Below are 16406 nucleotides of genomic sequence, written 5' to 3' on the forward strand. Positions count from 1 at the left end.
TGTGGGGGGGGGTTAGTGGTGGTGTGGGATGTGGAGGGGTGGGTTAGTGGTGGTGTGGGATGTGGGGGGGGGGTTAGTGGTGGTGTGGGATGTGGAGGGGTGGGTTAGTGTTGGTGTGGAATGTGCAGGGGTGGGTTAGTGTTGGTGTGGGATGTGGAGGGGTGGGTTAGTGGTGGTGTGGGTGTGGAGGTAGGTTAGTGGTGCTGTGGGATGTGGAGGGGTGGGTTAGTGGTGGTGTGGGATGTGGAGGGGTGGGTTAGTGGTGGTGTGGGATGTGGAAGGGCGTGTTAGTGATGGTGTGGGTTGTGGAGGGGTGGGTTGGTGGTGGTGTGGGATGTGGAGTGGTGGGTTAGTGATGGTGTGGGATGTGGACTGTGGGTCAGTGGTGGTGTGAGATGTGGAGTGGTAGGTTAGAGACAAAAAAATGAATGTGTGTATCTAAATAAATAAATCATAGTTGGGGTATGAGGGGGTGGTGAGGCATTAGCTGATGCTTGAGACGTCCCCACCTCCCCTTGGTACCCCATCTTTTATTTGTTTATTTATGTACTGCACCTCTCCTTCTGTCCCTCTGACTATACACCTTGCCCATCCTCTCGGCTTCTCCCCTCCCCCTTTTCCTTCTCCCTGGGCCTGCTGTCCCATGATCCTCTCATATCCCTTTTGCCAATCACCTGTCCAGTTCTTGCCTCCATCCATCCCCCTCCTGTCTTCTATCATTTCAGATCTCCCCCTCCCCCTCCCACTTTCAAATCTCTTATTATATGCTCTTTCAGTTAGTCCTGACGAAGGGTCTCGGCCCAAATCGTCGACTGTACCTTTTTCTAGAGATGCTTCCTGGCCTGCTGTGTTCACCAGCAACTCTAATGTGTGTTGCTTGAATTTCCAGCATCTGCAGATTTCCTCGTGTTTGGGTTTTTAAACAAACTGGTGAATCTCCTTTTCATTGTCCCCGTGTAACCGTTAACACTGTCCACAACACCACTATACTTTGTGTCATCTGAAAATTTACTAACCCACCCTTACTTCCTCATCCAAGTAATTTATAATAATCACAAAGAGCAGTTGTCCCAGAAGAAATCCCTGTGGAACTGCTCTTGTCACCGATCTCCAGGCAAAACACATTCTATCTCGTACCGATGTCTGCCTTATGAGCATCTGGAGAAGAAATACCTTATTAGTGATAGTCAGCATGGGTTTGTAAGGGGTAGATTGTGTCTCATTGGCCTAACTGTGTTTTTCAAGGAAGCGACAAAGATATTGGTTGAGTTAGAGCACTAGATATGGTGTGTATGGATTTTACTAAAGCTATTGACAACGTACCCCAGAGTAAATATTACAACCCTGGATTCAGCAGCGTAGCAGTCATGACAATTGCGCTCATGAATATGCACATGTCAACTAATTGTTATTTCATTGTGAACGGTATTTAACTCCACTCTTTTTACATAGTGTTTGTTGAGACTTGAGCAAAGCACAGCAACGTTTCACTGCCCACTTGCGTTCATCCTTGCCTGAGAAATTGGACTGTCGAGTCAACTGACTCTGAAGACTCACTGTCTTCATTTTATATTTAGTTATTTCTTACAGCCAAATTGTAGGCTTTGTTTTTCATTTGAGAGTTTTAGCTAATGGTCCTGTGTTTATTGTTTTCTTTTCCCTCTAACTATGTTTGCATTAAAGTCTGTGAATTATCAATCCACTTCAGCATCCCTCGTTCTGTACTGGGCCATATCCAAACGTAGTGACAATAGACAATAGACAATAGACAATAGGCAATAGACAGTAAGTCATCTGTTATGAATCTATGGAAACTTGGCTGCAAACATTTGGATTTGGCTTGGCCACACAATCACTAACCAGAATCACAAAATTCTGTCCTTCAGAATCCTGTCCATTGGTTTCTCTACCACTGAGGTAAGAGTCACTGATCTATAAATCCCAGGATTATCTCCATTACCTTTCTTGAATAATATTTGTGATTGCCCAAACTCCTGCATGAGGATGCAAAGGTCATCATCAATAAAATCTATAGATTACAGCTCAGCACTTAACACCATCATCCCCTCAAATCTAATCAGTAAACTTCAAGACTTGGGCCTCAATAGTTTCTTGTGCAATTGGATCCCAGTTTTCATCACTTGTAGGCCCCAGTTAATTCAGATTGGTTAAAAAATTTCCTCCACAATCTCCATCAGCACAGGAGCAGTGCAGGGATGTTTGCACCTCGTGCACTAAGGAGGCACCAGTTAATAATAGCCCCGGTGACCCTGTGATCTCGGTTTCTGAGGTGTGAGAACATCCTTCAGGAAGGTGAATGCAGAGAAGGCATCAACCCAGGTGGAGAACCTGGATGAGCACTAAAGACCTCTGATAATCAACCAGCTGTAGTGTTCACTGTTACATACCCCGTAACTGGGTTGCCAAACCAGCAGAAATGAACCACTTAGTTGGAGTCTGGATTACTGGAACTAAGAAAGTTTTATTAAGGAAATAAGTAACACAGTACTCTAAACGTAAGGATATAAATGCAACGGGTTAGCAATGATAAAACACACATGTACACAGAACTAGGATAATAGGAATCAATCAAGCTCTATCGCAGTCTAGGGGTAAAATGATCAGTCTCAAGTGACGCAGAGTTCAGTTCAGTTTAGTACAGTTTGCAGTAATCGCTGTTGTGCCGTTGGAGAGAGAATATGCAAATCGGATTCAGACAGACCTTTGCTCTTCGCAGTTAGCTTTCGGCGCGAGCCCTTTTAATATCTTCTGAGGTCACCGACTGTGACCCCTCCATTCCGGATACGATCATTCTTCTGCGGGGAACCCGGCACCCAGGCAAGGGCGGACACACACACCAGGTTCCCTCCGATCGTACCCTTTTCACCCTGTGCGTCTATGGTCGGTCCCGCGTCCAGACCTCCAAACTCCCACCAACTTGTGGGGGGGGCACACCGCACTTCCAGGGTCTCGTTATCTCGTGGTGTCGTGGTGTGTCTTGCCTTAGCGAACTTGTTCCTTTTATCCCCCTGCTGGAGTATTGCCTGTCCATCAAACTTCAAACAGTTCAGGTTCAAAGCAACTGGTCTGACAATACTCGGAACTGTGTCTCTGTTCGTTAATCTCTCTCCTCCCTCTTATTAACATTTGGAATGTTTCTCTCTTTGTCTCTCTTATCAGCACCAATCTTCTGATAACTTGGTCTTTTGTCACATCACTGATACCCTTAACCTCTCACTTCAGCTATCTGAGTACCCATCTGCTTCAAGCAGGCTTCAGTTATACCTGGGCCTAAGAAGTACATGGTAACCTGCCTCAATGACTATCGTCCAGTAGACTTACATCCATTGCGATTAAGTGCTTTGAGAGATTGGTGAAGAAATATATCAACTCCTTCCAGAGAAGTGACTTGGATCTGCTCCATTTTGCCCACCGGAGCAACAGGTCTGCAGCAGATGCCATTTTATTGGCTCTTCACTCAACCCTGGAATATTTGGACAGCAAAGATGGATACATCAGGATGTTCTTTAATGACTGCATTCAATACTATCATCCCATCAAAACTAATCAATAAGCTTCAAGACCTTGACTTCAATACATCCTTATGTAATTGATCTTTAAGTAGATTAGATTAGATTATGAGGACACGCAGTCCCCTTTTATTATCATTTAGTAATGTATGCATTAAGAAATGATACAATATTTTTCCAGAATGATATCACAGAAACACACGACAAACCAATTTAAAAACTAACAAAAACCACATAATTATAACATATAGTTACAACAGTGCAAAACAATACCGTAATTTGATAAGAACAGAACAAGGCACAGTAAAAGTCTCAAAGTCTCTCGAAAGTCCCAGCATCTCACGCAGACGGTAAACCTCCAGCGCCGCAAACTTGCTGATGCAGCATCCTGGAAGCATCCGATCCCATTCCGACTCCGAGTCCATCCGAAAACTCCGAGCCTCCGACCAGCTCTCCGACACCGAGCACGGAGCACCATCTCTGCCGAGTGCTTCGACCCCGGCCCCGGCAACAGGCAATAGGCAAAGCCGAGGATTTGGGGCCTTTGTCTCCACAGATTCTCGATCGCACAGTAGCAGCGACAGTGAAACAGGCATTTCAGAAGTTACTCCAGGTGTTCCTCTGTGCTTCTCACGGCTGTCTCCATCAAATCAGGATTGTGCACGGCCCCCTAGTTACACATAATCGATATCATTCGGAACGGCCACACGTGCTGCGTCGCACTGCCATCTTCTCCTCCCTCTTTTTGGATCACGCACCAATCCTCATCAAGAATTCAGAAGTGGAGAGAGTGAGCTATTTATTCCTGGTGTCAATATCTCTGAGGACCAAACCTGGACCCAACATATTGATACAGCTATAAAGAAGGCACGATGGTAGCTATATTTGATTAGGAGCTTGAGGAGATATGGTATGTCACCCAAAACACTTGAAAATTTAAACAACGTGTTGTGGAGAATATTCTACAGGCCTGTATCACCATCTGCTATGGTGGGGGGAGCAGGGGCTACTGCACAGGATTGCAGTAAGCCACAGAGATTTGTAAACTTAATCATCTCCATGATGAGCAGTTGCCTCCATATTATCCAGGACATCTTCAAGAGCAATGCCTCAAAAAGGTGGCTCCGTCATTAAGGACCCCTATCATCCAGATCATGCCTTGTTCTCATTGGTACCATGAGGAAGGAGCGACAGGATCATGAAGACACACACTCACACCCTGCCATCCAATTTTGGAATGGGCATCCCATGAACACTACGTCACTCCTTTTTGATCTCTATTTTTGCACTGCTTGTTTACTCTAGCTTGTTTGTTTGTTTGTTTGTTTGTTTATTTATTTACTTACTCTAATTTACATTTTTTCCCTCAATAATTGTGTATTGCATTGTACTGCTGCCACCAGGACAACACACATCATGACATGTGCCGGTGAAATTAAACCTGATTCCGACTCTGATTCCCACTTGCACACTCCGGTTAGTTCAGATTGGCATCAACATCTCCTCCACGGTCTCCATCAGCACAGGTGCACCACAAGGCTGTGTGCTTAGCCCCATGCTCTACTCTCTTTATACTTATGACTGTGAGGCTAAGCACAGCTCCAATGCCATATTTAATTTTGCTTACTGTTGTTTGCTGAATCAATGGTGGTGATGAGTCAGCATATCAGAGAGAGATTGAAAATCTGGCTGAGTTGTGGCACAACCTCTCACTCAGTGTTGGTGAGACCATGGAGTTGATTATTGACTTCAGCAGGAGGAGACTGAAGGTCCACGAGCCAGTCCTCAATGGAGGATCAAAGGTGGAGAGGGTCAGCAACTTTAAATCTTCTACAGATGTATGGTGGAGAGTCCATTGCTCGTTGCATCAGGAATGGTATGGAAGCATCAATACCCTTGAATAGAAAACCCTACACAAAAATTTCGTGGAGTTAGCTCAGTCTATCATAGGTAAAGCCCTCCCCACCACTGAGCACATCTGCATGAGCCACAAAAAAGACTCACACCATCAGGTTCAGGAACAGTTGTTTCCTCTCAACCATCAAGCTCTTGAACCAGTGGGGATAACTCTACTCAGTGCCACTCAATTTCACTCATCCCATCACTGAACTGTTCCCACAACTACGGATTCACTTTCAAGGACTCTTCATCTCATGTTCTTCATATTTATTGCTTATTTTTTTCATTATTATTTCTTTTTTTCTTCATTTTGTATTTGCACAGTTTGTACATTCGTTGTTTGTCCATCTATTTGGATGCAGTCTTTTATTGATTTTATTATATTTCTTGCATTTATTGAGTATGCCCACAAGAAAATGAATCTCAGCGGGGTATATGGTGGCATACATGTACTTTGGTAATAAACTTACTTAGAACTTTGAAGTTCAAATCTCCCATGACAACCCTTAATGTCAATTCATGTTCACACCAAGCCAAAATCTGCCTACTTCTCTGCTCTTCATGCCCTTGATGCTATTGGACGGCCTGTAGGATGTTCCCAAATGAGTGATTGCTCCCATTCTTTTTCTGACTTCCACGCAGTAGGACTTCCAGTCAGATGGCGGAGCGTTCAGTTGTAATGGCCTCTCAGCAGCCAACAAAAGATGCCTTTTTTTCCTCTTTTTTTTAATGATTGCAACACTCCAAGAACTTTGGATACTGCAGGTCTACCCCATCACTGAGCTGCTCGTTGGCAGAGCAGATGGACTGGATGCAGACCGTGTTGCTTCCTGCTATGGAACGCATCAAAGGCACGTTGGTGCACAAAGGTGGCATGCAATGTAACGGTGGGTGATTATCCTGGACATTTCTCTTGCGATTGCAAAACCCTTTTGAACATAGATAGTGTAGCATGCCACAGGCCTGTTTCCATGTTTAGTGGCGCGACAGATGGCAGAGGAGCTGCGTGGCCTTGGTTGTAACAAGGACTAAGCCTCAAGCCGAGGGCTTGCCTGTTGCTGTGGTCGAGGAGGGGAGACGCCGAAGATAGTGTAGTGTGGTGTCCATGCTCAGTTGGGGGCTGACTGCTCCTGTCAGTACTGCCCTCCAGTGTCTGCTCAGTGGAATGACAATGTGGGATTCATGCACCTTGGACCCAGAGGAACGCTGTTTCGTTTGACTGTATTCATATATGATTGAATGATAATTAAACTTGAATTTGAATTCCTCCATGATGTGCTCTCTTTCTACAGCTGTGTTTCTATCGCTGATTAGCAATGACATTTCCCTCACATACTTCCACCTATTTTACCTCCTCTTTGAATCATATAAACCCTGGAACAAACAACCAGTCGAGTCTTTGTGACAGCCAAATCTGTAATAGCCTTAAGACTGTGGTTTGATCCATGCTCTAAGCTTATCATCTTTGTTCCTAATTCTTCTCGCATTAAACACGTTTAAACCCATCACCCTACTGAATTTATGCCCTATCCACTGGCTATCCTTCTTCATAGTCTTGAAGATAGGGATGGCTGTGACCATGATGCAGCTTATTTGTGAATGAGTCTGTTCTGAAACTCGGTAGAGAATATTTGAGTTCTTTAAGGAAATCTTGATTAGTATGGTATAGTTGTTTGGTAATGTAATTAGTAACAATTTCAGTCCACTCGTCACCCCCACTCTGTTTGAAAAAGACCCCTCCACCCCATCCACCAAAAGCAAAATTTCCCAGTGGCCAACTATTTTAATTGCTATCCCCATTTCCTTTCCAATATGTTGGTCCATGGACTTTGTTTTTGCCACAATGAGGCCACATTCAGTACAGAAGAGCAACACCTCATAATCTGTCTGGGTAACCTCCAATCTGATGGCATGAATATCGATGTCTCCTTCCAATATATTTTTTTTCATTCCCCCTCCCCTTTCCCTTTCTTCTATTCCCCTCTCTGGATTCTCACCTGCTCTCATCTGCCTATCACCTCCCCCAGTACACCTTTCTTCCATTCTTTTCATGTCCATTCTCCTCTCCTATCAGATTCTTTTTTCTCCAGCCCTTCACCCTTTCTGGCTCACCTGGTTTCACCTGTCACCTTAAAACTTGTCCTCTTCCCCAACCCTCCCACCTTTTTATTCCGGCATCTTCCCGTCCCCTCCTGTCCTGTTGAACAGTCTCGGCCCAAAAATCGATTGTTTATTCAATTTCATACATGCTGCCTGACCTGCTGAGTTCCTCCAACATTTTGTGCATATTGCTCTGGATTTCCAGCATCTGCAGAATCGCTTGTGTTTATGAAGAAGACCCATTTATTTCATGTCTCTGGTTTCCAAGAAGGAGCCAATTTTCCATTCATGCCAACACTATTCTTTGATGTGGCAACCTGACAGATAAACTTTGGAAATCTAAATGCTGGTTATCCTTTCTGAGAAATGCCCTCATTATTCCAGGAGAGATTGGAGAGGGAGATTTTCTTCAGAGAACGTCAAAGGGAAGTTGAATAGAAAATGGCAGAGCTCTGAGTAGTGAATATTGGTGCGGATGTTCTTTATTGATGGAGGGGTCAAGGACAGAGGTCACAAATATAAAAGGGAACAGAGTTAGAAGTGACATGAGAAAAATCCTCTTCTGATGTGCCACTTCAAGGAATCAGCAATCCACAATCGCGAAGGGAGTTATGAAGTCAGTTCCTGAATGGTTTCCTGAGCAGTGCTACATGGAACCAACCTGGGATCTTGGATCTGGTCATCACTAATGGGGCAAGTTGTGTATAAAGTGGAATTGGTTTGTTGTTGTCACGTGTACAAAGATACAGAACAAAGCTTATTTTGCATGCTGTTCATACAGATCAGATTCATCACACAGAGCATTGAGGTGGTTCAAGGCAAAACAATAACAGAATGCAGACTGAAGTGTGGCAGGAACAGAAGCAGAGTGTCATGCAGATGGACAATAATGGGGCAAGGTGTGGTGTGGTATGTACCGACCAAATTGAGGCGGTGGAGTTCGGGTGGGGGTAGCGGTGTGAATGAGCCAACAGTTGGTTGCTGGAGTGGACTTGGAGGCAATTTGAAGCAGCAGAACTGAGTCCAATATCCACTCTCACCTCTCCTTTACTCTTTACATATCTGAAAAAATATTTTGGTGTCCTCTTTTATATTATTGGCTAGCTTATCTTCGTATTTAATATATTGTCTCCTTAATTGCTTTTTAGTTGCCTTCCATTTTTGTTTTTAAAGCTTTCCAATCCTCCAACTTTCCCATTGTTGCTATATTATATGACTCTCTCTTTGCTTTTATGCTGTCTCTGACATCCATTGACAGTCATGGTTGCAACATCCGTCCTTTAGTTCTTCATAAGTCCCATAAGACCATAAGACAAAGGAGCAGGAGTCGGCCATTCAGCCCATCGAGTCTGCTCTGCCATTTTATCATGAGCTGATCCATTCTCCCATTTAGTCCCACTCCCCCACCTTCTCACCATAACCTTTGATGCCCTGGCTACTCAGATACCCATCAATCTCTGATTTGTTTTTATTTGTGATTCATCTTTAGAATGTACATATGTATTTTGCATCTTCTAAGTTTCTCCCAGAAACTGCAGCCATTGTTGCCCTGCTGTCATTCCTGCTAGTGTTCCCTCCAATCAACACTGGCCAGTGCTTCTCTCATTCCTCTGTCATTCCCTTTCCTGCACTGCAATACTGATGCATCTTACTTTATCTTCTCCCTCTCAAACTGCAGGGTGAATTTTTGCATATTGTGATCACTGTATCCAAAGTGCTCCTTTACCTTATGCTCCCTGATCATATCTGGTTTATTGCACAATACCCAATCCAGAGTTGCCTTTCCCTGAGTTGGTTCAGCCACAAGCTGCTCTAAAAAGCCGTTTACAAATACTATCTACTGGGATTTCCCAATCTACCTGCATATTGAAATCTCACATGATTATTGTAACATTCCCTTTTTACCATCTTCCTTTGTAATTTGTACCCCACACTACCGACTAAGACTCAAGAAAAATTAACCCTTGGTTTTGTGTTCCTGTCTGGAGATGATGCTGTACAGAAAGCTCTTTAGAAGTCAAAAATGAGGCACAAATATTACAGTTCCATCTGTTTCATAAAACGTTCAGCATGGTACAGCTCAGAAAGGGCCAATTTGCACTGACAATCAAGCCAGAGAAGGATCTACTAGTGACCTGCTGTAACTAGGAATCGTAAGCATGAGGTTTCCTTCCATCCCATCAGCCAGTCCAGGCCAGTTTAGATACGGAATGTGTTCAGCACGGACTGATTGATTGACCCTTCAACTTTGCAGGGAGAGAAAAGGACAGAAATATAGAACAAAATATTGTTCAATTTACAAAAAGTCTGTTGACAACGGATGATTATACAAATATGTGAACAAGTGTAAAGAATGCTACAACTACAAGGAAAAACACAATTAAAATAACAATCCAACAATAGTGATTGGGGTTCTGAGACTGGGTCAGTTCCACACTCTGTACAAGGTCAGATGTGGCGATTTCAAAGTCACTTTGAGATTATTGTAGAATGTTACTGACCATATTAACCAGAACATGGAGGGTAAGGATGCATTTTTATCATCTCATCCGTTCACCTTTCCATTGATTCAAAACCACAAACATGGAGTGCTTGTCCATCCCAGTAAACACAGACAACTTCTTAACCTAAGGGGAAGGAAGAAGAGGGAGATATTAATGAAACTATAAACTCTCTGGCTTCAGTTTCACGGGGCAGTGGCAGCAGTAATGGAGGTATGTAGCAGTCATTAGTGGGGACATTGTTGAAAAGGAAATAATGAACACAGGAAGCAGGGGAGGAAGACAGAGGTGGGACTGGTCAAAAGACTACAGACTGAGTCTCTCCTTGATAAAGGTATCAATCAGGAAAATATGAAAAGTGTGTTTGAAAGGACTGCTATTACCCTGGAGATCTTAATCCACATATTGATTGGACAAACCAAACTGTCCCCTCCTTCTTCCCCATCTTTTTATTCTGGCATCATCCCCCCTCCCCTGAAGAAGGGTCATGGCCCAAAATATTCATTTCATAGATGCAGCCAGACCTGCTGAGTTGCTCCAGAATTTTGTGCGTGTTACATTAAGTGAAAACTTTCTATCAATCTCCACTCTGTGAGACAGAAAGTTTCCCAGAGAAAACACACATTAAATTGAAATAATAGGGAAGAGCAAGTAAAAATCACAGGATTAATGGAAGACAAGTAGTTAGGACACAATGCCTTATGCCGAGTGTTTTAAGGAAGAGACTTCAGAGATAATAGACAGTGATACCTGGCGAGGGGATCCTGGAGGAGTCATCCAATGAAACAAATATGTAGAATCTAGAAATACGAGACGGAGGATCACTTTGCTGGTGTTGGACCATATGCTTGAAATAGTAGAGTAACAGATACAATATATCAACAAATCAAACAGAGATGCATTGGGAATAGGGTTAGAGCTGTGAGGAATTTCAATTCTCCCACCATTTCCTGAGGTTGCCTTAGTGCAAAGGGCACAGTCTGTGTGAAATTAGTTACTGTGTTCAAGAGAATTTTTAAGATGATGTGTAGATTGTCTATTTGAGATGGGACGGTACTCAACCTTATGTTTGGGAGCGAAACTGGGTAGCTGGTGGAAATGTCAGTGGGACAGCACTTTGAGAACAATTGTCGTCGGTCTGTACATAGAAGAGCAATATTGGGACATCATGTTGTAACATTATAAACTACTGGCTATCCTGTTCTTGGAGGGCTCTGTGCAGTTCTGGTCTCCATCCTGTAGCAAGGATCCAGTTCCACTGGACAGAGTGCAGATGAGATCCATCAGGATGTTGCCTGCAGTGGAGAACTTTAGTTCAGGCAGAGCTTTTTGCTGGGTTTGTTTATCCTGGGGTGAAGGAGTCTGAGGGATGACTTGATGGGCTGAATGGCCTAATTCTGCTCCTATGTCTTATGGTCTTATATGAGGGATATATAAGAGGGATAGGTCAGGTAAAAAGTCAGTTTTGTTTCTGTTTACCATGAGGGATCTCAACAACAATTGTGTGTAAAGCAAAAGGGGTTCAAATGGGAATAAAGAGACAGTTTTTCTTTATTCACTGATATCTGGAAAATGATGCCAGGAGGTGTTGGAATCGCTTCATTTCAGAGGCATCCAGATGGACACTTAAATGAGGCAATTCAGCAAGACAGAGATAGACATGGACCTATTGCAGAAGCTGGGATCAGTGTAGATGGTCATAAAATGTCAGCATGGGTGTGGTGGGTTGAAGGGCCCATGTTACAGCACCAGCAATCACCGATCTGGGTTCAATTCCCATCACTGCCTGTGAGGAATCTGTACTTTCTCCCCGTGAACACTTGGATTTCCTCCGGGTGCTGCGGTTTCCTCCCACGTTCCAAAGACAGACAGGTGAGTGAGTTGTGGGCAACACTTACCGGCTGCCCAGCACGTTCCTCGCTGATTTGATTGCATGCTAAATGATGATTTCACTGTATGTTTCAATGTACACGTAACGTGATAAATAAATTTATTATTTCAGAACAGTGACTTCATGGAGAGCAGACTGAGCAAATGATCAATGGTGGATGGAGAAAGGGGTTCCAGGTCTCACCGAGAACACAGCTGAGGAGCTACAGCATTGACACATTCCACTGGGAACAATGAACTCTGTGTCATCCTGTCTGACATCCCCACTGAGAAAGCAGTGCTCACTCGTATCAGCAATGAGACTGGGGCTGTACAGTCGTGTAGTGGTTAGCACATCGCTTTACAGTACCAGTGAACTGGGTTCAATTCCCACCACTGCCTGTTAGGAGTTTGTACATTCTCCCTTTGGCCATGTGGGTTTGAAAGGAGTAATTAGCCATGATGGAAAAGCACAGATTCGACAGGCCAAATAACCTAACACTGCTCCTATGACATATGGTCTTATGGGTGGGTTAATGGACTTTGTAAGTTGCTTGTGATTGGGTTAGAGATAATTTGTGGTAGATTGGGTGCTGCTAGGCGTTGTTGTTTGAAGGGCCGGAAGAGCCAAGTTTGTGCTCTGTCTCCAAATAAATAAGGAAGTAGAGGCACTGCTGTATTTTCCTTGTAATTGCACTTCTGTGCTAGACCTGAAGTGATAACACCAGGCAATTTAAAGTTGCTGACCCTCTCCATGTCTGATTCCCCTGATGAGGTCTGTCTTGTGGATCTCTGGTTTCCTTCTCCTGCAGTCAGTAATCAGGTCCCTGGTCTTGCTGCCATTGAGAGGTTGTTGTTGTGGCACCACACAGCCAGATTTTCAATCACTCTCCTCATCACCACCTTTCCTTCGTCTAATGACACTGGTGTTATCAGCAGACTGAAATAAGGCATGGGAGCTGTGCGTAGGCTCACAGTCATAAGTGAATAGAGCAATGGGCTAAGCACACAGCCTTATGGTGTGCAATAGATGTGAGTGTCACTGGACGATAGTCATTGTTGCAGCTCACCTGCTCTTCTCGGGCCCTGGTTTGGTAAGATCGATGTCCGCTTGGAGCAGGTGAGAACTAGAATCAGGTTTATTATCACTGGCATGTGACCTGAAGCTCTGTCTGCAACAGTGAGAGACTGAACGTGTCCTTGTACACTCCCGCCAGCTGGTTGCCAGAGGTTTTTGATGCCCTGCCTGGTACACCATTGGCACCTGAAACCTGAGAGTGTTCACACTCTTGACGGATGTTCAGATATTGTTCTCTGAGACACTTATCACAGGGTCACCAGTTGCTGCAGAGATTCACACGAGTACAGTTTTTTCCTCTTTTCAAAGTGTATAAAAGGAGTTTAACTCACTGCAGAGTGAAGTATCACAGCCAGTTATAGATACATCCCAATTTGGAAGGCAAAAGAAAGATACCTTGTATGATGCCTCTCAGCAGTGTCAACACAGCTATATGAGCTAAATAAGAGTACAGAAGGGATAAGCGAAGCGGCCATTGTCAGGAGTAGGCCAGTGGCAAGACTAGAAGTGACAGGCTTTGGTTCAAAGGAGGCTTCGGCTTGGAAGAGGCATCGGCTCTCTGTAAAGTGTCTGTTAAAGTTTCCTTTTTGTTTTTTTTTCCTCTCTTACTGTACCATTTAAATAGCTGTGGTGTGCTCTTTGTGCCAGATGTTGGAGATCTGGGAGACCCAAAGTCTCCCAGGGAACTACATCTGTGTGAAGTGCATCCAGTTGCAGCTCCTTGAAGACCGTGTTAGGGATCTGGAGCAGCAGCTGGATGACCTTTGGCTTGTACGGGAGAATGAGGAGGTAATTGGCCAAAGTTAAAGGGAAATAGTCACCCTGAAGTTGCAGGAGGCAAGTCGCTGGGTGACTGTCAGAGAAATGGAAATAGGCAGTTAGAGCACAGCACCCTGTGGCCATTCCTCAAAAACAAGTATACCGCTTTGGATACTTTTGTAGGGGATGACCTCCCGGGAGAATGCCACGGTGACCAGGTTACAGGCACTGAGCAAGGGTCGTGGTGCAGAAGGGAAAGAGAGAGAAGAAGGGAGTGGTGGTGATAGGGGACTCAATAGTGAGGGGAACAGACAAGAGATTCTGTGGACATGAATAGGACATCCGGATAGTATGTTGCCTCCCAGGTACCATGGTCAGGGATGTCTCAGATCCTGTCCACAACATTTTGGAGAGGAGGAAGAACAGCCAGATGTCTTGGCACATATTGGTTCCAATGACATAGTTAGGAAAAGCAATGAGGTCCTGAAGAGAGAATTTAGAGAGCTAGGTAGAAAGCTGAGAAGCAGGGCCTCCCGGGTATTAATTTATGGATTGCTGCCTGTGCCATGCTCTAGTGAGGGTAGAAACAGAATGACTTGGCAGATAAATGCGTGGCTGAGAAGCTGGTGCAGGGGCAGGACTTCTGGTTCTTGGATCATTGGGATCTCTTCTGGGGGAGGTATGACATGCACAAAAGTGACGGGTTGCACCTGAACCCAAAGGGGACCAATATTAGACATAGGAGCAGAATTAGGCCATCTGGCCCATTGAGTCTGCTGCCCCATTCAAACTTGGCTGATCCTTTTTTACCCCTCCTCAACCCCAGTTCCCAGCCTGCTCCCCGTAACCTTTGATGCCATGTCTAATCAAGAACCTATCAATCTCTGCCTTAAATACACCCAACAAGTGCCTCCCTGTCACCACAATCTCTAACGCTACGTCTTTCAGAACCCCAGTGTGCAGTTCCTCTGGTCCGGGTGACTTCTGTAGCTTTAGAACTTACGGCTTTTAGAGCACCTTCTCTCTTGTAATAGTAACTGCACCCACTTCTCTTCCTTGACACACTGCAACATCAGGCTTACTGCTAGTCTCATCCACAGTGAAGACTGATGCAAAATACCCATTTAGTTCATTTAGTTATTATTTCTCCTGCCTCATTTTCTAGCGGTCCTATATCAACTCTCATTTCTCTTTTATTTTTAACGTACTTGAAAAAAACTTTTACTATCCACTTTGATATTATTTGCTAGCTCGCTTTCATACAACCATAGAACCATAGAACATTACAGCACAGAAACAGGCCTTTTGGCCCTTCTTGGCTGTGCTGAACCATTTTTCTGCCTAGTCCCACTGACCTGCCCCTGGACCATATCCCTCCATACACCTCCCATCCATGTACCTGTCCAAGTTTTTCTTAAGTGTTAAAAGTCAGCCCGTATTTACCACTTCATCTGGCAGCTCATTCCACACTCCCACCACTCTCTGTGTGAAGAAGCCCCAACTAATGTTCCCTTTAAACTTCTCCCCCTTCACCCTTAACCCATGTCCTCTGGTTTTTTTCTCCCCTTGCCTCAGTGGAAAAAGCCTGCTTGCATTCACTCTATCTATACCCATCATAATTTTACATATCTCTATCAAATCTCCCCTCATTCTTCTACGCTCCAGGGAATAAAATCCTAACCTATTCAACCTTTCTCTGTAATTCAATTTCTCAAGTCCCGGCAACATCCTTGTCAACCTTCTCTGCACTCTTTCAAACTTATTAATATCCTCACTGTAATTTGGTGACCAAAACTGCACACAATACTCCAAATTCGGCCTCACCAATGCCTTATACAACCTCACTATAACATTCCAACTCTTATACTCTATACTTAGATTTATAAAGGCCAATGTAACAAAAGCTCGCTTTACGACCCAATCTACCAGTGACACCACTTTTAGGGAATTTTGTATCCGTATTCCCAGATCCCTCTGTTCTACTGCACTCCTCAGTGCCCTACCATTTACCTTGTATGTTCTACCTTGGTTTGTCCTTCCAAAGTGCAATACCTCACACTTGTCTGTATTAAACTACATCTGCCATTTTTCAGCCCATTTTTCCAGCTGGTCCAAATCCCTCTGAAAGCTTTGAAAACCTTCCTCACTGTCCACTACATCTCCAATCTTTGTATCATCAGCAAACTTGCTGATCCAATTTACCACATTATCATCCAGATCATTGATATAGATGACAAATAGCAATAGACCCAGCACTGATCCCTATGGCACACCACTAGTCACAGGCTTCCACTCAGAGAAGCAATCCTCCACTACCACTCTCTGGCATCTTCCATTGAGCCAATGTCTAATCCAATTTACCACCTCTCCAATGTATACCTTGTGACTGAATCTTCCTAACTATCCTCCCATGCGGGACCTTGTCAAAGGCCTTACTGAAGTCCATGTAGACAACATCCACTGCATTCCCTTCATCCACTTTTCTGGCAACCTCCTTGAAAAACTCTGATAGATTTTTTAAACCTGACCTACCACGCACAAAGCCATGTTGACTCTCCCTAATAAGTCCCTGTCTATCCAAATACTTGTAGATCCTATCTCTCAGTATTCCTTCCAATAATTCACCTACTACTGACGTCAAAGTTACTGGTATATAATTTCCTGGATTAC

This window comes from Mobula birostris, chromosome 8 (assembly GCF_030028105.1).
Source record: "Mobula birostris isolate sMobBir1 chromosome 8, sMobBir1.hap1, whole genome shotgun sequence".
Classification (NCBI taxonomy): Eukaryota; Metazoa; Chordata; class Chondrichthyes; order Myliobatiformes; family Myliobatidae; genus Mobula; species Mobula birostris.